Genomic DNA, 23625 nt, shown 5'->3' with positions numbered 1-23625 from the left:
TGTAAATATAAATACATGTGACTCTTGCCTATCAGCCGATGTGTTTGAAATAGCAGATTGGTGTTTCCCACAGGGACGTACCCAGTCATTCCTGATTTCTAGATGCTGTCTCCCTGCTAGAAGAGAGCACCTGACTTTCTTCCTCTCATGCTCTAAATAAGACATGTTTCATTCTCTGGGAGCCTGTCCATCTAGCTGAGGCTCACCATTGGCCTTGTGGCCTATTCTAGCACCTGTGACCATCACATTTCGCATGATGCCAGGCACCAGAGAAGTCATCTGCTGCAGCCCAACAGAGAAGGCCTTGAGCCTCAAAGTTGAGTGCCATACAACTCAAATGGATCCCTGCTCCTGGATTTAGTTATTTCTAACACGGTGCTTGGAACAATAAGAGATTTCCCAGCTCCCATGGCTGTAGGTAGCTGGGATTCTGTGGAAAAGGTGGAGAAAATTGTGAAGAAGACATTTAATTGGCATGAGTCTCATAAATAAGCTATTCTTCCTTGTGCAAACTGGGGCAGGCATTCCCTCTCCCAAGGCCAGAGAGTGAGGTGTGCTGAGAAGCATCATTCAGAAGGAAATTAGGGAACAGCCAGCATGGGGAGGCCCCAGACGACTTAGCCACAAGGAAACTGCCTGACAGGCATTTGCTTTTCCTCACACGTACTCGGTAAGCTGATCTGACGATGTGGTCACATCAGATCTCTCTCCCTAGCTCAAAGCATTTCTTTTTCTGGGGTATGGAGCAGCTCTTCAGGGAAGAAAAGCAATTTGATGTCAGGGGCTCCTTTGAGCCTTGGGAATTAGGCCTCAGAACCTTGGAATTGGAGCTCAGCTGCTGCTGGAAAATACACTGTGAATGTTTTATTCAGCAATGCATATATAACATTGAGCAGAATCCAAATACATAAATCACTTATACAATAGCTGTTAAGAGCTACCTGCCAGCATTTCAGAACCCACTGCTGCAATCACTTCCAAGGTCCTTTACTGCCATCTGCTGGCCAAAAGTGTTTTATGTTGGTAAATTCTTACTAGTTTGTATTTTGGGTATGCCCCTACCACACAAAACCCTATTCAGATAGCTTTTTGGCATTCATGTTTTTCTGAGGCAACCCCCCCACAATGAAAGCTAATTGCCTTGTATTTTTAAAAGTTTCTGAAAGATATCTTTACATTCTAGAAGTGTGACAGAACAGAGAATGATGACAAAGGCACTTTCTCCCTCTTTTTAGCTCTGTGCTGTCTCTGAGCCCTCTAGACTAAGTCCCCATGCCAGCCAGCACCTCAAGGTTAAAGACCTACACACTTTGTCCTTATAAATGGGTCTTGCTGTTGTGACTCTCAGCCTCTCAGTAACTTTGGCCTTCCATCACCAACATATTACATCAGTGAGGTCAGAATCCTGAACATCACCCGAGAAACCTCCCTACAACTAGCCACGGAAGGTCTACCTGCAGTGCAGTTCCTGGCCTCTTCACTGTGGCCACCACAGGCCTTAGTGCACTAGCAGATCTCACCTGAGCCTTCTCAAGTCAATCAGCATCACCCCGGGGCCATGCTGAACATGAAGTGGCTACATACTGGTCTTTTCTGCTCTAAACAATATGTGTGGCATCTGCACTCCGTGAAGGCTCATGAAATGGGAATAGAAAATACACACCTTTTAGACCACAGGGAGCCAGGGTCAAATAGGAGCACAAAGGGATGTTGACATGTCCCTGAAGACGGCACTGACCGTGCAGCCTCTGAGATATACTGGGGAGGGCAAGATGCCTAGGGACTCTGTAATAAATAAAGACTTTATAAAACAGAAAATGATTGGGCTACTGTTATGTATTGCACTCTTAAAATATGGGTGTGGCTAGAGTCCCAAAGAGATGTAACATTATCTTTTGATACAAAGGATGTTGTTTTTCAAATTTTAAGGAGAAAAACATTTAAACAGATGGATTCTCACTTTCTCCATTAACAGTGGAAGAATGTGTGGAATGGAAGAATAGTTGAAGTGAAGATAAGAAGTGTGATGAAAACTATTAACCCAAGGATCGTATATACCCATGATTGTTGTATAATAAATTCCCAGTCTGAACTTGGTGGATTGTGATAACAATCTTCATTTATACCACACTCTACTTCTGCAGGTCAGAAATACAATAATGGCATAAAATACAAATACATGTTACTCCATGGTGAGCAGAGTCTGCTAGGAGACCTGCAAGCTGGGCGCCAGAGTACTCTGATTCACTTGGCTGGCAGCTGGTGCTGGCTGGCAGCTAGGGGCCAAGTCAGGGCTTTTAGCCAGAACACACAATCCTGAGGCTTCCTCACAGCATGGCAGCTTCCCAGGTCTGGAATCCCAAGAAAGAGCCAGGCAGAAGTCACAGTGCCTCCCATGTCACTCCCGTGTCAGTATCACTTCTGCCGTCAGGGTGTAAGGCTCAGAGTCACAGACCTTTCCAGGTGCAGTGAGAGCATCTCCATTCAGGTCCAGGTCACGCTGTAAGAGAAGCATACAGAGCACCAGTCTACCCTTGGGAAACACCGCCTACCAGACTTGTTTTGCACACACAGACAACTACAGGGAACATGCCACAGACCCATCGGGGCCTTAGACCCATTTTCAGTGGGTGACTGGTTGGGCCAGCGAGGCAGCTCTAGGTCCAGATCCCTCTCCAATTTGCAGTCTGACCAGGTCCCAGGCTCCCTCAGCTTTACTTTCTTCATCCTGGAAAGAGAAATTCTGGGGCCCAAGAAACACCTTGGCACTTGCCACCAAGCCTAAAAACCAGAGTTTGATGCCTGAAGGGAGCCAACTTGGGCAAACCTGTCCCTTGTCCTCCTTACATACTCCATGGCACATGTGTATGTACACAAAAAATAAATAAATTTAATTGGAAAAGAGAGTGGGAAGGTGAGGCTCAGTGATGGGCCATGTGGCTGTCAGACATGCACAAGGCTTTATGTTCCATCCCCAGTGTGAGAGGAGGAGGGAAAAAGACTGCACTCTGGTCTAGTGCATGTGCAATTCCAGTTAGAGTGTCAGAAAGCTTGGGAAAGCCTCCCTCAGACTGTAATACATCCGCCCTCCCCACCGCCTTCATGATCTCCGAAATCCTTCCCACGTGCACTGAGATCTTGGCCATCCTTGCTGTTCTGAGGTTCAGTTCCCTGCTCTGTAAAATTAAGGGGCCTCTCATGTCCGTGTCAGTCAGTACGCTTTTTCACAGAATGAGGTTCTTTTCTGCCGTTAGGTACCCAGAGTGTAAGTAAGAGCTTACAAAAAAAAGAAACCCTGTACTCTTACCTAGGCTATTTGAGATACTTTCTTCAGGGAACTTTAGTTGCATAGAGTGCCTTTTGTGATCAACAAGAGCATTTGAAACCATCACACCTGGCATTTTACACATGAGGAAAATGATTTGCCCAAAGTCAAGGGGCAAGTTAAGTGGCAATGAAAACCAAAACTCTGTTCCTGACAGCTGTGCACTTTACTGTTCATGTGATCACCTTTTACCAGAAGATATGTAACCATGGGGACCTCAGCCACATCAACCCCTACCTCTCCTGCATTCCCGGGACACACTAAAAGTGTGTCTATTCACATGTAATAAGTACCCTTAATTTTATAAAGTGTAATTTTTCATGCATGAAACCTCTAGAATTGGAAGACTAAAAGTCCAATGTATTGCAAACAGAGATAGCCATGAATACCCATAGTTTCTTGATATGCTCTCTGAGGAGACCAACAATGCTGACTATAAAACTGGCTATTTTTAAAGAATGCTGATCATCTTTTAATCTAGGGAGCTAATTATGTAGGAAGTAGAAGGTAGCAGAAGGAAAGCTTTCCTGCCAGAATACAATATAAGCAAAAAAGAAAAAAAAAAGGGTAAGTGTCGACAGTTTAGTTTATCACTCTCCCATTGTTACTTACCTTAACACACAGGTAACACAGACTCTGTCACATTAATAATCCAAAATTTTATATGACATCTACCAGACTTTGTCCCAGGAGCAACCAGCCAGGAGAGGCTGGCCTTCGGGTACACAAGAGCAGTCAGTGAAGCAAGGTAGCTTTTCTGAGCCCAGTTTGAGACTCTGGGTGTGGGGGTCACCATCCACAAAATGTAAGTGTCTGTAAAATATGGAGACATCATAAAGCCTGTAGCCCACATCCTCCTTTGTCTAAGGCTATAGAGCCTTATATTGTTCTTAGTGCTAACACCTGTGTGCTTTGGGGATAGTTGTGATGTATGTACAAATTTCTTGTCCTCCAGATAGTATGTTATGAATCCTAACAGGTGTCAGTTAATGCCTTGGAGGAAAAAAAAAAAAAAAAGATGTGACATTAGCTATGATTAGCATTATCATTTAGTATTGTCAGTCAATACTAAAATCTCAAAAGTAGCCAAAGGCATGCTGTTGTCTAATCCTCTCCAGTCTCCTGTTCAAGTTCGTGGTTTTTATAAATGCAGTGTCATGTCCTGTGTCAAGGGTTGGACTTCATACTCAGTTGACTGATTTTGCACTCTGCCTTGTCTTGGTCAGCATTTTAGGAGCAATGCATTTGCTGTGCTCCTGGTAAGGAGAGGGTTTGACCTTTCACCCTGTTTCTCCATTAAATGAGGTGAAACTGGGCTGGGAAAGTCATGTGAACTGGGCTAGCAGGCCTATCTGGTCAGTGCTGCCTGTCACTGCTGTCGTCACTTAGAGCTGATTATTTACCCCTTTGTCTATCCTATCCCTCCACAGAGAGGCTTTTGTTTTTTGTCTTTAATTTTTAATTGATGAATAACTGTGCATGCTTGCATGATAGAGTGTGATACTTTGATATATTTGTGTAATATAAGCTTTGTGTTAGGAACATTCAGACTCCTGCATATTTTTGGGATACCTTGTTAAGAACTATGGTGACTCTACTGTGTGAGAGAACACTAGAACTCACTCCTCCTGTCAAGGTGTATGACAATCCTTCTACCTAGCCCACCATTTCTAGCTGATGATACCCACTTTGTTCTACTCTCTATTCCCACAAGGTCAATTCTTAGCCTCGGCATATGAATGGAAATAAGTGATATTTTTCTGTCTGTGGCTAGTTGGTTTTAGTTAACATAAGTCCTCCAGTCCCTCTCATATTGCCATAGATCACAGAATATCACTCTTTTTTGGACCAATGCTATCCTATCAATGAACATACAGTCGGCTGACAAGTATGTAAAAAATGTTCAACATGAGAAGTCAGCAGAAAAATGCAAGTGGAAAGCACAGTGAGTTTTCTTCTCGTTCCCAATTAGAGTGGTTATTATCAAAAAGACAAACTACAATGAAGGTGCAGAACTCTCGTGCATTGCTAGTAGAAATATGAGTAGGACAGTCTATAGAAAAGAATATGGAGGTTCCTCCAAGAAATAGAAGTTAGTCTACTATATGGCCAAGCTATGCCTCTGTAGGCACAGACCCAAAGGCAGTGAAATCAACACCTCAAGGAGACACCTGCGCTCACATGCTCATTGTACCGCCATTCATAGTAACCAGCAGAGCCAGCCAAAAAGCCCACAGTATACGAATGGTCTGGTGTTTGAGAAATAGCTTCCATAGGTTCACGTATTTGGATATGTTGGTGGCTCTGTTTGGGATGTTATGTAACTTTTAGGAGTGCAGCCTTGTTGGAGTATACACTGTAAGTAGGCAGCTTTGGGGCTTATAACCCCCACACACACCCCACCCATTTCTTTCTGTTTCCTGTGTGCAGTTAAAATGTGAATCAGCCAGATTCATGCTCTGGCCACCTGCTCATGCAATCTTCACCACTATGGACTCACCCTCTGGAGCTTAAGCTAAAATGTGAATCAGCCAGATTTGTGCCCTGGCCAGCTGCTCCTGCAGTCTTCACCACTATGGACTCACCCTCTGGAGCTTAAGCTAAAATGTGAATCAGCCAGATTCGTGCCCTGGCCAGCTGCTCCTGCAGTCTTCACCACTATGGACTCACCCTCTGGAACTTAAGCTAAAATAAACTAGAAGTTGCTTTGGGTCATGGTATTTTATCACAGCAACAGAAAAATAACTAATAATACAAAAGAAAATGTGGACATACGTACAACATAGATGTTAATAGTTATTTTGTATTGTTAAATGTTAAAAAGACATTAATTTCTGTAATTCAAGTGTCTGGAATGTAGTAGACACTCAGCATAGAAACCATTCTTTTGAGAGTTTTCATCTGACTGCTCATATGACTAACACTTTAGAGTCCTAGCATAATTATGGAGAACAGGACATGTGGGTCCAAAGGAAAGATGCTTCTGGCTTTCACCTTTCCTCTGACACCTCTAGCACTTGCTCCTGTGTGATGTCCCAAAGTCTCCTTTCTCTTAACTCTGAACTTGTTAACTTGTGTTTGGGTTTTGTTGTTGTTGTTGTTTGTTTGTTTGTTTGTTTGTTGTTCGTTTTGTTGTTGTTGTTTGGTTTGGTTTCCTTTTTTTGTTTGTTGGTTTGGTTTGGTTTTCTTACTCCATTTCCATCTTAAGTCGTATGGTCATCTCTAGCATGGGCTTGCTTTCTATCACATGTTGGTATTTTCTATGTAATACAGTGAGAACACAGTAGGGTTCCTTATGTAACATACAACCATTACCTATATAAGGCTTTTTATGGCAGTTTAGAAATTATAGATTTTAAAATCATTATTCCTTCAGATAACTGAATATTAAATTAGTAAAATGGTTTAATATCATTTTTAGATTAATTTATTTATTATATGTACAGTGTTCTGCCTGTATGCCAGAAGAGGGCGTCAGATCTCATTATAGATGGCTATGAGCCACCATGTGGTTGCTGGGAATTGAACACAGGACCTCCGGAAGAGGAACCAGTACTCTTAACCTCTGAGCCATCTCTCCAGCCCCATTTAATATCATTTTTATATGATAACATATATTTGGTATAAAAAGAGAGTAATAAAGGACTAATAAAGATAACTTTTGAAAATATGATGCTGTATGAAAAAATCCATACAGGAGTATATACTGTATGGTTTTGTTTTTATGAACAGAACAGAAAAACCAAGAACCAAAAAGATTAGTCATTGACGGGGACTGAGAACTTTGGAAAGTATGAGGAGTCATGTATTAGTCAGCTGTTTAATAATACAACTAAACTCCTGAGTCAGGCTACTTTATATAAATGATGGAAAAGGTATATTTTGGCTCATGGTCCTGAAAATAAACAGCATGGCCCAGGCTCTCACAAAACACTACCCTGCCAGGGTCACCGCAGGAGGAAGTCTGTGTGTAGTCACAGGAGCATCACCCAGCGACATCCAGCCACATCCAAGGCCTTGGACACTGTTGTGGTCACATTATGCTTCCAGCCTTTTGCCACCACTCAGTGAAGAATTTGGGGATTAAAGCCTTTCATTCGAGGAAACAAATTTATTAAAACTGCAGTAAGGTGCCACATAGCAAATGTGATGAGTCTGTCAAAGGTAGCAAAAAATATTCTAAGATTAATTACAGTCATATGTGCACAACTATAATTTTACCCAAAGCTGTTGTGCTTTAAGTGAGTAGAAAAGGTCTTTCTATGAAAAGTCCTTTAGAATGAGACATGCACAGTTGGCCCAGGACCCCACAGGTCCTCAGAGATATGTAGCTGTCCATCAGGAGAACCTGTGGCAAGGACCTGTGTGGCAGTCACCTCTTAGCCAACACCAAGGGCTGTTACAGAGGAAGGAATCTTAGTGGGGCCACTCACTGAATGCCACCTTCCAGCCAGTGACATTATCTAAACACTCTGTAATTTCTATAAGACCAGTAACATCTCTTTCTGTATTCTGAGGCTTCAGGGTTAAATGATGTACCCAGCGATTGACAAAGCATTGTCATCAGCTTTTCTTCACACAAAGCCCATACTCTTCTCTGTATTATCTGACTTCCTCCTCCTCCTTCCTCAGTCCAGTCTCATTCCAGAAGGCAGCAGGAAACGTTGGATAAGTCATCTGGAAGGATATGTGAAAGGATTACCATATGACCCCACATCTTCATTGTTTATATATACTCCAGAGGACAGAGCCAGTGTCCAGAGCAACATCGTTCTCAACAGTAGAGAACCATGGTCTGGGAACACAAGGAAATGTCTGCCCTCAGGGGGAAAGAATTCTGTTACAAACTACAAGATGAGGGAAATACACCAGTCACAAAGAGCACAGACGATATGAGTCCACTTATACCTGAGCCACCTGCCCATTTCTCATTCTAAGGACTTTTTCTAAAGTAGTCAAACTCAGAAACCAAAAGTAGAATGGTGAACAAAGGACCTAGGAGAAGCGAGTGGAAGATTAGTGTTGAAGGGAGGCGGTTTCTGTCAGTGAGGGTGAGATGCTCTAGAATGCTTCACTGAGAGCAGTCCTGGTCACTGTAATAAAATGCACCCTGACGTATGCAGCTTAAGGGAGAGAGAGTTAGTTCTGGCTTACAGTTCCAGGGAGATGCAGTCCAGCATGGCAGGGGATCCAGAAGGGTCACTGGGCACATTGCACCTGCACTCAGCAAGCAGAGGGTGACCAGAAGTGCAGCTGAGCTGTAAAGCCTCATGGCCTGCCTGCCGCAAGGAATGCACATCATCCAGTGAGGCTCCACTTCATCAACCCTCCCAAACAGAGCCACCAGGCTGGGGACCATGTAGTTAAACAAGTGAGCCTATGGGGGCCATGCCACAGGCACAGCATTGCTGTGTGGAGTTCCTAGTGCCCTAGAACTATACAGTCATGCATATACTAGACCTTACCACACCCAAAAATAGCATTAGGCTTATCTCAATTCTAAGAGTAAAAAAAATGCTTTTAAGTGGATTCAGTAGGAAAACCTAAAAGGAGAGTCTTGTCTTTGAAGGAGACTGGGTCAAAAGCATACGAGTAAGCCCCACCTCGGGAGCTAATTCCATAGCCATAAAAATCTTACCTGCAGGGAATCTCTTCTCTGCAGTGTCCTGGGACACAGGAAGGAGGTGAGGATTTCCTGTGGTTGAGATTTTTTTTAACGTTCTTTTACTGAAAAAACTGAGTACATCCACAAGACAATAATCTAACAAGCCGTGTTACCCATCCAGCATCTATGACAGCTACATGAACAGGGCTACAACCGTTTTGTAACCTGTGTTTATGCCCACATTATCCCATATTATTTTGAGGAAGGTTTTATCATTCCACTGAAAAGTATTTTAATGTGTATCTAAACTTAATATTCTCCTAAAGCATTATTTCAAGAATATTGCCATATTAATAAATTTAATGATATGCAAATGTTCACATTTTCCTTATAGCTCAAATATAATTTTTCCAAATGTGTTTTTGAGCTGGGATTAAAATAGAGGTCCAGATGATGTCTCTCTTAAATGTCTTTAAAAGAAGTCTGTAGGTTCCACTTACATGTTTATCTCCCTTTTCTTTATAACTAATTTGATGAAATATTTAGTATCCAGATTTGCCAACTTCATCGTTTTGTTTTATTTGTTCGTTTGTTTATTTTAGGGTTTTTGTTGTTGTTGTTGCTCCAGTTGTATAAAAATTGATGGCTGATCTTAACCAACCTAAGTCTAAGTCTTGGCCTGACAGTAGAATCACCTGGGGAGCTTTTACCATCCTGACCAACAGGCACACTCCAAAAACAATTGAAACAGATGTTTGAAAAAAAATATCCAAAGATGGAAACAACTCATAATCTCAGAGTCATGAACAGCTGACGCATTCCACAACCTACATGAGTATGGCAAATGTGTGATTCCATTCACATGAAATCTCCAGAGAGAAAGTAGGTTATTGGCTACATGTATTTTTAAAAATCTGCTGCGTAAACACCATCTCAGAGCAGAGGAATCATTGGCTTTGTGTGACTCAAGGAAAGCATCAGCACAGTCTGAAGGCCTTCCTACCTGGGATAGAGTACATGGAATCAGGATTTCTGTTTTTCTTCCTCTTTTCAGTGCTGTGGAAGCAAAGACATTATAAGTACTAGGCAAATACTCAGCCCTGAGACACCTCCAGCCACAGGAGGGCTTCTTCTGAGCCTTCATAGTTCAAGGTAGTGCTGTGCCGTGTTTACACCCATGCTAGTATGTATGTTTCTTCTAGGGAATTCCTCACCCCTGCCTGTTCAGCTCCTATCAGACAATGACAACAATCCAAAATCTGCTGTCCAACATGTGCACTTTCATATCCATTTTTTTTTTAAATAAAATTTTGGAAAGCCTGAGATAAAAGTGATCTGTCATCATGCCCTCCCATGACTGCTTTTTAGTATGAAGAGAATGTTCTTCTTAAGTTTTCCTGCTGAATCCACTCCAAAGCTTTCCCACTTGTAGATTTTCAACAAATTCAATATTATTTTTTTCAGCAGGTTTTTTATTTTAATTTTTATTAATTACACTTTATTCACTTTGTATCCCCCTTGTAGCTCCCTCCCTCCTCCCCTTCCAATCCTACCTTCTCTCCCCCTTCTCCACACATGCCTCTCCCCAAGTCCTCTGATAGGGGAGGTCTTCCTCTCCTTCCTTCTGATCCTAGTCTATCAGGCCTCATCAGGAGTGGCTGCATTGTCTTCCTCTGTGGTCTAGTAAGGCTGCTCCCCCCTCAGGGGGAGGCGATCAAAGAGCAGGCCAATCAGTTCATGTCAGAGACAGTCCCTGTTCCTATTACTAGGGAACCCACTTGGACACTGAAATGCCAGGGGCTACATCTGTGCAGGGGTTGTAGGTTATCTCCATGAATGGTCCTTGGTTGGAGTATGAGTCTTGGAAAAGATCCCTGTGGCCAGATATTTTGGTTCTGTTGCTTTCCTTGTGGAGCTTCTGTCCTCTCCAGGTCTTACTATTTCCCACTACTTTCATAAGACTCCCTGCACTCTGCCCAAAGTTATTTTTGTGTGTGTTTATATGTGGTAAGTTACAGATATGTGTATAACCCCATAAGTGAAACAGAACTTCCTCAGAACTGTGAGGGAAAGCAGAAACAGTGAGTGCATTCCTTTCCCCCACAGTGCTTCATGTCCAGGTAGTGTGAACAGAGAGGGTTCTCTACACACGTTCTCGGAATTGCTGTGGAGATGAAGAAGAGGGTGGAGGCATCCTCTTTGTGACAGCTCTTTCAAAGTGGACCATGAGATCTGCAGCCATGATTTCTGTCCCTGAAAAGGCAAAAGTTAAGGGTGGTCCTTTTTATCAGCTGTCAGTCAGCCCAGCAACCTTGTCACTCTGATTTTCCTCAAGGGGAGTATATGCAGCTACTGTCAAACCTGACAGCTTCATTTAGCCTTTAGTGATTGGTGAGCCAGAGACAGGGCTCATGTCTGCAAGGCCCTTGGGTATCCTGATTCTGCAAGTCCTTGACACCCACAATTTGAGCTAGGTGCAGGGGTTTGTGAGATGATGGGTAGACAGTTTCCCAGGTGCAGTCCTTTGAACATTGGCAGATCTAGAAAATGTGAGAAACCTACATTTGAGCTCTACTTAGTTTTTATTGTTCCTAAAGGAACATTATTGATCTGATTGAGAATCAACTTCCAGATGCTGTTCCCACTGCATCCCAGACTCCTCTAACTGAGAGCTGAAGTGTGATCCGATAGATAGATAGGTAGGTAGGTAGATAGATAGATAGATAGATAGATAGATGGATAGATGGATAGATGGATAGATGGATAGATGGATAGATGGATAGATGGATAGATGGATAGATACATAGATACATAGATATATAGATACATAGATACATAGATGGTGGAGTGTCACTTCCCCTGGTGTTTCTGCAAGTATGTACCACAGGAAAATAGAAAGGGGGCAAGGAGTATAAAGGTCCTCTCTGTAGTACATGTGTCAACTTTCCATTCACATGTATGTATTTCAGAAACGAAAGCCAACGTGAACATGGTGAATTGCAAAATAAAATAATGTGTACTTTGCCAACTTAAAAAAACATTTTAACAATTAAAAAGTGATTTTTTTTTTCAATGCAGTTTATTCAGGAACCTTGAACAATCATCTGACCCCGGGGAAAGCCAGCCCACAGCTTAAATAGCCTCTGGGTAGCCAACCCCAGCGTGCCACGTGGGCAATGCAGATAGGTCCACATACATGGAAGCAAGCCAGATCCTCAGCCTTAGCCAAATGTGGAGTTGTTTGTGACAGAGAACACTCACCATCGGGAAGGTGGAAGGCGGAAACCAGCTCCATCTTTAAGGCACAGCATTCCTTAGCTCTCTACAGTTCCCCCTTTTTGTTTTAGACGCATCAGGCAAGAGTAGAGGTCTGATCTCTGATATTAGAAATAAATTGGGACTTTGTACCGATGTTCATTTAGGTGTCATCCAGCCAAAGAGCATCAGACCCGTCCAATACCTTTTTCTCAGAGGTGGGACCTGGGGCATCAACCTGCATGCAATCAGACATGCTCTTCTCTGGGTCGAAAGCAGCTGACCCTGAGTGCAGTGCTTAGCCTCACATCCTGAGCGTAACATTTTAGCTTTTTATGGTAGCCAACCATGCTTGGGGAGACTGTCCTGCTTCAATGGCTGTAAAGGCCTGACTGATCATGGCTGCATTATGCTGTTGTGAGACTCTAATCTTGCATATACACCACAGGCAAACCAAGGAGACCAACACCAGAAGGCCTGCTAACGCTCCCATGCCCGCCCATTCCTTCAGATGATTCATGGCTGCAGCAATCCATGTTGGTAATCCTGTGGCTAGTCCTGTGTCCACTCTGGTAGAATTTACCGTGACAATGGCCACTCTCAGCTGCTCCATCGTAGTATTGAATTCTCCAGTCCAATTACCTAAAATATAGCTAGACAATTGTTTAGACAGATTTGCAGCACAGGAAAAATTCTCATGTTGTATGCTAGTGACTCAAAGTCCAGCATATTTTCATTGACAGCCAAGTTGAGCGATTTGCCATTGATTTTAAAAGATATCAAATCTATAGTATCCAAAAGTATATATAATAAAAGGTATAAATTCAAGCCAGCCAAAAAATTGTTACCTAATAATAGTATTTAAAAAAAAATAATCAGGAAAGCTTAGGTCTAGGATTACATTGTCTTAAACTCAGTGTATTTAAAACTAATCTTGAAAACTCTATGTATATGATCAAAAAGCATCTCAGCTTAGACCAGCCATGATTCAAATGTCCAATGGCCCCATGTCACATAGGACAACACTGTCTAGTTGGCATTGCAGCAATAACTACAAAGTCGTTTAGCATCTTTTCCATCTTCACAGAGATTCACCATGCCATAAACTATACCTATTTGAAGTGTATTCCTGTTTTTAGGGTCATCTGTGTGTGGCAAACAATAAAATCAGTTTTAAAACATTTTCAGGGTGCCATTCAGGAACCCCACAGTCATTCAGTCATTCCTCATTCTCCCTTCTTCTCTATCCATTCCCAACCAAATAATCTGTATCCAGTCTTTACAGATTGCATGTTCTAGTTATTTCAGATGAGCAGATTCAAACAAAGTGTGACCTTCTCTGTCTGTGGCTTTTTTCACTTAACATAATGTTACCCAGGTCATCCATGTTGTAGCTTATATCCAAATTTCATTCCTTTTATGATTAATAGTCCATGTGGATCTGCCGCCTTTACCGCCATCTTCTCATCACTGAACATGCATTTGTGTTCTTTCTACTTCTTTGTAGCTGTGGCTTATACTGCTGGAGATATCCTCGGACACCTTCCTGTGTGGGCATGTGTCCATATCTTTGAGGTATAAGTGTACAAAATCATCCTTACACTGTTCCTTAGCTATTTCTACATACATTTCCTTGTGCTATGCCTTTCTGCAGTTTGCATCCCTTGGATGTGTGAGTATTTATAGCAGCTGTACTGATCTCCCCATCATCTTGAAGGATTGGTTTCTAGTCCCTGAGCTTGAGCATTATAATCAATTGCACTGGTGGCCCGGCTCTGCCCGGACACTTCCTAAGGACTGAAGATGTAAAGGGCTTCCTTTACCACTTATTCCAATAGAAAGGAACATTTGTGTTCTTGCATCTCTGGGGGCTCCACTGCTCTGCCTTAGCACAATTTGGGATGTTTCCATCGGTAACAACAGTAACAAACCCTGGATAGTAAAAGCACTGGAGATTGTTTTAAACTCTGCAGCTTTCTGTACTAGGATCCCAAAACTAAGTGATGGGAATATGTCACTCCAGTGAAGAAACTGAACACAGCAAAGGCAAAAGGTGACATCTCTACAAATTATCCTGGAATAGGGCTTGTCACTCTGGCAGGCATTATTGTCAGGGTTAGATCCTGGGTCAGGGTTTTCTTCCTCTTGCTGTTGAGAGCAATAAATAATCTACCCTGTGTGAACTGAAACACATCAGAAATTGACCCAAAGAATGTTGTATATACCAGATCGTATTTGAGACTGACAGGGCAAAACAAAACCCCTGAGACAGCTTTTGTCACTGAACTCAAGTGAAGCCTAAGAATAGTCTTCCAGATCCAGGGCTTCTTCGTTCATGAGTGTGCTGAAGCTGTTGTGTTGCCATGTCCGTGAGAGTCTCTCAGGAAGGGAGCACTCCCTTGCCAGATTCACCTTCGCTGGCACCAGCCTACCTTCTGGCTTCTCACCCTACCTGGGATCTTGAACGAGGTCTCTTCTTGGAATCCTTTCCCGCATTCCTCAGAGAGGGTGCGAGGACTGTGTCAAGCACTGGGGGCAGGTTATGGCCCCTTTGTGCTAGGAGCTGTCTGTGGAACTGGCAGGAGAGACATGTGGATGTTAGTCCATTTCAGTTTACAAGGAAGAAAGGTTTGTGCGGACTTATTCTAACAGAGGTTTCAGACCTGGTTGGTTAGCTTTCTTGCTTTTGTACCATTGGTGAGGCCACATCTCACTGCAAACCACGTAGGCTGGAGAAAAGCTGCTCACCTCATGGCAGTCCAGAATCAAAAAAAGAGGGCAAAGAGGAGGTCCCAGTTTCTCATTCATGGCCACACTCCCAGGAACTTTGCCCATATTGCTGCTGATGTCCTGGTTCCCTGCACTTCCCTGACCAGCTTTTTCTGAATGCTTCTAGCACAGCTGCCGTCTCCTTGCCACTGAGCTGTAATGAGGTCCCACATAGGACTGGGGGCCCCTCTGAAGCCCTGCCAGACAGTCTGGATCATACTGATATTTTTCTCCCGCTGACTAACATGATGTGCTCTACAACCTGACTGCTAGAGGGAGAGAGAGGAGGGAGCCCAGGAATTCAGAGGTGACCCTTGATTATAACGTCATTCTTGCCAGTGCTGAAGCCCTGGAGAGTAAGTGCTGCTGACCACATGCCTAAAGTCCTTTCATGTCACTCACAGCTCCCTGTTGGCCTGTGAGCAAAGGGCCACAATGAAGCCATTGCAAACCTGTGGGCCTTGAGGACCCTGAGGGAACCTGCTGTAGATGGCCAGCAGGAGAAAGGGTGTAGGAAACTGCCCACTGAGACTCTGTTCTTTGTTTCTGTTGTTGCCCAGCCTTTCTAACATGTGCCTCACTGACGTCAGCTCATGAGGGCACAGAAGAGGATCTGCTGCCAGCTGTGGCATCCTTTTAGGAACAATTTGGGATAGAATGCACCAAGAGAAACTTCCATAAGGTACTGAGTGTACAAAATGATTGAGTGCAACCAGAAAAGAAGACACTCATTGTGAATCATGGGGAACTTTTTCATCAAACTTCCCAGGCCACTTTTGAAAGGTAGTAAGTGAGTGCATTTCATAGGCCTGAATCCGAAAATGAGTGTGACCGTGGCTCCTACCCAGAGTCTGATTCCTCTGTGAGGATTTAGCCTTGACCTGGGTTCTGCTGTGTTCAGAACTGAGGAAACCATAACTCTCACGTATGACTCCTCAATTCTAGGAGCCCACAAAGTCCAAAACTTAGAGAATGACATAAAGCAGTGCAGACAACAGAACTGTCCACTGTCTTGCCAAGTGAGGCACTGGGCAATTATCAGCTGATAAAGATGATGGACCAAAAGCAACTGAAGCAGAGGCAGGCCAGAGCATCTGCCATGGTCTGAGCTAAGCAGGGCTGCGCTTGGTCCTGAGCATGCTCTCTGAGCCTGCCTTCTCATTCACCCTGAAAACAGTGGTCCTTCGGGAATAAATAGCTAAGGGCATCCTGGCGCCCCAGTGTTCATCAGAGATGCTCCCCAGTGCAGGGAACAGACATACAGTCAGGAGTTTGCTCGTTCTGGCCTGTGACAGAGGAGGGGTGATGGCCATTTGTACAGCCTTGCCACTAACTGTATGAGGGCAGGGCCAATGCTGAGGTGCTGGTGACCTGAAGTGTTGAGTTCAGGGGCTGACGTGTACCAAGCTTGGATCTCATCCTTAGTGCAGGAGCATGACCTCCAGTGGAACATTGTCTCTGGCAGCAGGCCCAGACTCTGTTGTCACTATGCCTGGCAAAGCACCAACTTTTACTCTGACGTGGTGTTTGGGTCTCAGGCTTTGCTAAGTTCAAAGAAGAGCTGGGTGCCTGAGTTGAGCCTGCTTTCATTTCACAGACCCTGTTATGTAATGTTCCATGAGTCTCTTAGGGACTCCAGCTGGGCATGTTTGTGTCCACTGCCCTTGCCTTACCAGTCCTACCTTACCCTGGCAGAGGTGGGAGAATATGCTGGAAGAACACCTTGAGCACTGGTCTAGACCAGCAGCTGGAAGCATCCACAAACAGCAGCTCTGGCGAATAGTGCATAGGCCTCATGTCTCACAGCAGCACCATTATCTGCAGTCACACCACCTCATTTGTTGTGTATGTGGCCTTGCATTCTAGAGGGACTTGGTGAGGAAATGTTCTACTCTGGGGTGGCTCTGTTTGTCTTAAAGAGTACCCATTCAATAATAAGGGTAAGTGCATGGCCTGAATCTCCTTAGATTACACTCCCTGTCATTTATCACCCAAGGATGTCAATCAGAAGGCAAGAGCAATGTCTTGCCTACCTTCCCCTCATCCCATGGCTTCTCTAATGATCAACTCTAGTGTTGCCCATCCAGGACTACCTGGAAAAGCGAACACCTGGTTAGGGATATGGCCATGTTAAGACATCTGCACCCACACGTGCATTCATTCAAAACAGACCCGACCCTGTAGCAAGTATCAAAGCTTGTTGAGATGGGAAGCCTTCTGGCCACTGTGACTTCAGGCTCCTTAGAGACCACAGTTCCTGGAGGTCCCTTAAAATAGTTGCATTTCCCATAGAACTCAAAGAAAGGCCCTCACGTGGTGGGCTCACTTCTGGAACTGAACAGACACGCAGGCAAATGATGAGATGGCCCAGAAAGCTGGTGACAGCAGGTGAGAGTTCTAGAACCGTGTCATTTCTTGTCCAAGCCAGGACACTTGACAGAAGGATTACTGTGAATCACTAATCCTACAAGGACCGCCAGTATAAACAAGATTCGTGCATATGCTAATGAGAGCACACACTTTGCACCTGCTTTCTCTCTTCCTAAGAGCAAGAATAAAAACAGTAATTTCTAGCTGTAACATGGCATGTAAGGAGAGGAATGTATTTCTCCTTCTCCTCCTGCTGCTTCTTGTTGTTCTGTTCCTATTATTCTTATTCTTCTTTCTTCCTTACTGGTAAGTGTTCCTGAAAATTGCCAAGCAATTGCTCTCTCTACCAGTGAGCTCCACCTCCAACCCTGTTCATTACTCTTGCCAGGAGCAGTTACACAGAGAAACAAGTGTTGTGTCACCACCTCTGTCCTCATTAAGAATGTCTCTAACTCAGGGCTTCCAGACAGAATGGACAGGGACGACAAGGCTGCGTGATGTCACAGAGAATGGCTGAGTAAATTGCACAGACGGAAAAGCTGCCTGTCTTTGGCATAAGCAGAGGTCCTGACGCTGTGTTTGCCCACTGTAGTACAAGCTACTGAGAGTGGGCAGCTGGGCACTTGCCCGCTGAGAAGAGGCCTCAAGCTGGAATTCCATGGGAGATTCATTAACTGATAGCTGAAATGTGTTTTGTTGGTTTGTTGCCTTCCAAATCCCCTGTTAAGCATAGCCATGCTTAGAAAGTGAGAGCGCTTTAAAGTGTTTCCGAAACTGAGCATTTGGAAGCACAGGATAAATTCAGTGTATCTTCCTAGAAATTCATGATCACCTTGGGAAAAGCATGTTTAGATTAAAACAAACAAATCTATTGAGCAATATATGCCATATATTTAAGGCTCTGTAGGATACTTCAGAGACATGTTCTCAGTAACCCCTTCAAGCCTAGTCCCAAATCCCCAAGAATAAGATCAGTTTGTCAACTAATCCACAACAGGGTTCAGTGTAAAAGGCTCCATCTGTTAACCTTTCACCTCCAGTGAGCACCATGCAAAAATGACTTCAGATTTTCATTTTCGAATTGTTCTCTGTCTTGACATCACTGTCTTTGGTATTTTGTTTATTTGGTACTTTGTTTTGTTTTGTAAATCATGTCTTGCTGTACAGCTAGACTTGAAGGCTGGCTTCAAATTCACAGTCCTCCCACCTTGACTTGACACTGGCATTGTGAGCATATGCTGTAAATGTAGCCTCAACTCTTCTTTCTTATTAGCCAAATATATTATGTCTTTCCATGAGCATGGCTTAGCTCACATTTCAGTAAAATCTGTTTTAGAAGCTGAGCACAACTGCTCACACTTGTAATCCAAGCATTTGGAAGGCTAAAGCAAAAGGATTTCCAGGAGTTTGAGGCCAGCCAGGGCTTTCATAACTAGGTTAATCTGGAGCTATAATGTGAAACTTGCAAGGGAGGAGATACTCTAAATTTCTAAGGTTAGGCAGAGGGATAATTGTGTTATTTTGGCTTTCTAAGACAATATCAGTATACATACGTGTGTGTGTGTGTGTGTGTGTGTGTGTGTGTGTGTACCAGCCTAGATTTTTAAGTTTTCTAGCTTCTTCCTGGAGATCACACATATTTCCTTCCGTTTTTAAATATTATTACATTTGTGTGGGAGTGGGTGGACAGTGGGTGTGTATGTGTAGCACACACACCCATGCTACACGCATGCATGTAAGTATCAGAGGACAATATGTAAGCTCAGGTCTTCCCTACCACACTGTAGTCCAGAGGGGTGAACTTGGGTTGCCAGGCTTGGCAGCCACCGTTACACACAGAGCCATCTTATCACCACATATTTCTTATTAAGGTTATATTTTGGTGTGGTTTTGGTTACTGTAACAGTTGGTAGTGGCTTTTATCATACGTTCAGTGTGGCTAACGGCCATACTGGCTTCAGTATGAAAAGTGGAAGGACATGCTCATCAGAGCAAAGACATGCCTTCCAAAATCAATATTGAAGCCAACAAGCTATGTTCTCCTACATGAAATACTTGAGCACTTAGAGCAGTCTCTGCCATGTAGCAAATGCTCGTCAGATGCCACTGTCACCTTCCTCCTGATGGGTAGTAACGGTGTCATCACAATGCTTTTGAGGCACATTTGCCACTTGCCAGGAAACGCCCTTGTCTAGCTGGCTCTACTAACCTTTACCAGCAAAGCCAGAAGCTCTCGCCTCTCTTCTCACTTCCAGTGTCTATGTACTCCCTTCTCAGCAAGCCCTCAGACCAGTTGTGAGTTCTGAGGCCCTTGCAGGGAAGGAAACCACAGCCCTAAAGAAGATAAGAATCAACCCAGCAGTCATTTCTCAATACAAAAAAAGAAGAAGAAGAAAGAAACCTCATATTCAGAGCAACATGGACTTATTATCAATAACATTGGCACGTCACTTTCATCATCACAGACTCATAGACTCTTACAGGTAGAAAGAAAGGGGCCTTCTAAGATTCCAAAAGTTAATACACATCATGACTGAGATGGGTCATGCACGTAGATAGCATTTAACATGCACTTGCTGTGTGCATCCCTGTATTTGGACTCTGGGAGGAGCTACAACAGTTGTTAAGTTCTCCCCATACCTGTTGTCTGGTTTGATTCCCGGCTACTCTGGGACACAAGCAGGAAGTAGCAGGAATGGTTTTAGGATTCCTAGCAGGGCAGCTCCATTCCATTGGCAGGTCTCTTTGTCCCCTCTTCTGGCTGTTGAGCCCAGCCCTCCTCCCTGCCTTTGAGTCTCGGATGCAGTGGAGGATGATTGCACATCACTTCTGAAGAGTTAGCAGTAAAGAGTTCAACAACTAAGATCAATTCTGATTTCATGGACCCTGCTTCCTCCTCTCCAATAGCATGTGTGTCTAATGTTTCAGTTCCCCCACACACACTTGCAGTTGAATAATCTGTATTTTTCTAATGGACTCTAATGCCCAAAGTTTATATAAGAAAAGTATGAAACAAAGAAAAGTATGAACCATTTTAATGGCCAAGTTATGCTCAGTAATTGTCTGGCCTGGCTGTGGAAGTCAGTTGTGGATTCTGAGGGGCTGTAAATTGAAAGTGCTAATTGCACTTCCTTCCTTCCCTTGGACAGGCCCTCTAACCTGCAGCCCAGGGGCAGCACGCTGCGGCATCAGTGCTGCCGCTCAACCCCACTAGCCTTCTGCGTGTGCTGATGCCTTCTACAGGCCCCAAAAATTCAGCAGCACAGTTAGATGCACATTTGTGGGCTCGACTCTGTAGCACTTACTGAGGTGGCTGTTTGAAATTCCCTCCTGTGTGAATTCAGTGTTTCCCTTACTGCCTCTGTGATTATTCTGGGTTGATCCCTATAGCCCTGTGAAACCCTCTGCCCAGCCAGCTTTAAACTGCTGGGTTCTGTTTATCATCAGTGGATGTCTTGTTCCAGGAATTAGTCATTCTTTTGCTGTTTTTATCAGCTTTCCTTCCTTGGGTGTCTGTATTTCTACACTTAGTTAATCATAGCAGATCTAGGTTTCACAGTAACCAGCATAGAGTCTTATGGCCAGAGGTTGCCACACACCACCACGTCAGTTACCAAGTAAAGCCACGCATCACCACTGATGGGCTAGCACGTCCAGAGAAATGAATCATTAGCCCATTTTACTGCTGTGGAACCGTCACAGGGCTCAAAAACTACAGTGCCACTAGACAATATGATCTTGTAGGGCCACCATCACGTAGGAGGTGTGTCTTTGATCAGAACATCATTATGTGGTAGGTGACGGTACTTACTGGACACTGCCTACATGCCTTTCCCTTCTTGAGTGGCTGTGAGAGCAAGGCAATTCAGTAATCATACACACACACACACACACACACACACACACACACACCCGCCTCATCCCCACCAGTCACTGAAACAAGCTCATTCAGAGTCAGTACAGGATGTGTGAAGATCATGTGAATGTTGCCATCTCTGTCATGCTCTCTCAGGAAGACAGCTCCATCTACACAGGAGACCAGGGAAGCCTTAACCTCTGGCCCAAAGTGTGGGCAGGCTTTGCTGGGGTGGACATCGAGGGAGCCTCTCTTGATAGCATACCAAACAGAGACACATAGAAGTCAGGGGACCCACAGCCTGAGTTGCAGTATGTGAGACATTCAAAGGCAGAAGCAGTGAGCAGCTATGGGAGGACTGTAGGACAGACAAGATCCTAGACAGGCAGCTTTCATTCACCTTTCTACTTGCTAACACTGTCCACACTATCAAGATCTGACTGCGTAAACTACACCCCAGGCCATAAAATTACACAGCTGACAATTTCGGGGTATGGCTCAAGGATAGATCATTTGTCTAATATAACATGCATGTGGCCCTGGCTTCTATCCCAGCACTGAAAATTTAAATGGACTTTAAAAACTTAACTAATAGCCAGGCTTCCCAGCACTTGGGAAGCAGAGGCAGGCAGATATCTTAAGAATTTGAGGCCATCCTGGTCTACAGAGAGAGTTCCAAGACAGCCAAGGCTACATAGAAAATAATAATAATAATAACTGATACTTGGTTCAAAATGAATTGTAAGTTGGATTCGTTTGGGCTCTGTCAATTTCAGAAATTAGTGGGGTTTGTGAAGCTTGCATTAAGCTCAGTTGTCATGGGGGAGCTTTCATTAAGAATGCAGCCAGGAAACGCCTTTTTTCCTGCTTTACACATCCAGGTCAACACACCATGATTGTGGGGCAGGACACATTTGTCACAGCTTTGTGTCAGTGAAGCCTTCAGACAGGCATTTGGTTGGTTTTGTTTTTATGTTTTTGAGACACGGTTTTAAGTAGCCCAGGATGGACCTGAAATCAGTCTGTACTAAAGATGACTCTCAACATGTGATCCTCCTCAGCTTCCCAAGTGCTGGGCAACAGGTAAGCGCCTGGTTTATGGAATTCTGAGGAATGGGCACAGGACTTATCTGGAAAACACTGTCAAGTCAGTTCCATCCCCTGCACATTTCAACCTGTATATAAATCAACACTGCCAAGAAGAGCTCTTGTTAAACTGAGTGTGATGGCACACGCCTTTAATCCCAGCACTCAGGCAGGTGTGTTTCTGTGAGTTCAAGGCCATCCTGGTCTACATAGAGAGTTCCAGGACAGCCAGGGCTATGTAGAAAGACCCTGTCTCCCAAAATGCCCTTCCCCAAAAGAAAGAAAGAAAAGAAAGGCTCCAAAATCAACTAAATATAAAACAAGCTCCCACTAGTTGACCCATTTGAGCTGTCAACTAAAGTCACATGTAGGTAACCTAGCCCAGCTATGTAAACATTTGTTTAAATAATGATTTGTTACTTTGTTTAAGAAATTATTTGTATTTTAACTTTTCTGAAAACTATTTGACAGTGAGTCCATAGGTCTATATTGTATGAGAATGGCTCACAATAGTCATGCTTTGGTTTTGAAGGAGTATATTCATTAAGTATACAACAAGCAGGAATAAAAAATAAAACAGCAGAAAGATAGTAGGATATCACATCAGACTCAACATTCAGCAGAAACTGACTGGGGAAGCTCCTAGAACCAAAACAGTCAGGCAGAGTGTGTGCTGGAGAAGTTCCAGGTGAAATGGGTACTCCAGGGGGAGGCTTCCAATTAGCCATCCGCCACAGGCCTTTTCAGGTTCTGTCATGGAATAAACAGGAGCAAAGCCTTGCTTTGGGAAGGTCCTCCTGGCTGTGTTCAGGGACATGAAGTTTTTATTCTAATGAGCTGTGTTTCTGTTCTCCTTTGTTTCTTACAGGGATGGGTAGACGGGGCCTTTGCGGACACACTGACCATTCTTGGGTCTGAAATGGGGCCAGGGGCAACAAAGCCTCCAGAGCCAGCTTCTTGATGACTTAAACGGCAGCAAACAATTCACTGATGTATTTTACAGATGTATTAATATATACTCTTTTATAATTTACTAATAGATATTACAAATATTCAACGTTGAGAAAAGCACTGGTCTTTCTCTTAAGACTTATGCTTCAGTACACCAACAGCTACATCAGGCTGTCAAGAAAATCTACCCAGCTAATCACAGACCTGAAGAAAGGCCCAGCCATGCTCATCAATATGTTCAGTGTCCTGAAAAATGCAGCTTCCCAGGTCCCATCCACCTGGCATTCCCTGTGTCGATGAGAAGACAAGACCGCAGACACAGACACAAGCTCACCACTGTGATTTTTGTCCAGACCCCACCTCCACACACTTTTGCTGGCAACTGTGGCAGTGATACCCGTCTCCACA

General features: G+C 43.9%; 2 protein-coding genes across 2 annotated transcripts in view; one reads left to right on the top strand and one right to left on the bottom strand.

Annotated features, from left to right (window-relative positions):
• The window catches only part of Lyrm4 (LYR motif containing 4), a 118769-nt gene that overhangs the window by 93441 nt on the left and 1703 nt on the right, over positions 1-23625 (top strand). The window lies entirely within an intron of this gene.
• Positions 12024-23625, bottom strand: part of Ppp1r3g (protein phosphatase 1 regulatory subunit 3G) — a 38534-nt gene continuing 26932 nt past the window's right edge. Inside the window, exon 8 of the transcript XR_009587672.1 lies at positions 12024-14760. The gene's annotated coding sequence lies outside the window, so the exon portion shown is untranslated. The remainder of the gene's footprint in view (positions 14761-23625) is intronic.

The sequence above is a fragment of the Meriones unguiculatus genome, chromosome 19 (assembly GCF_030254825.1).
Source record: "Meriones unguiculatus strain TT.TT164.6M chromosome 19, Bangor_MerUng_6.1, whole genome shotgun sequence".
Lineage (NCBI taxonomy): Eukaryota > Metazoa > Chordata > Mammalia > Rodentia > Muridae > Meriones > Meriones unguiculatus.
The sequence above is the reverse complement of the archived record's forward strand: the minus strand, read 5'-3'. Positions and strand labels throughout refer to the sequence as shown.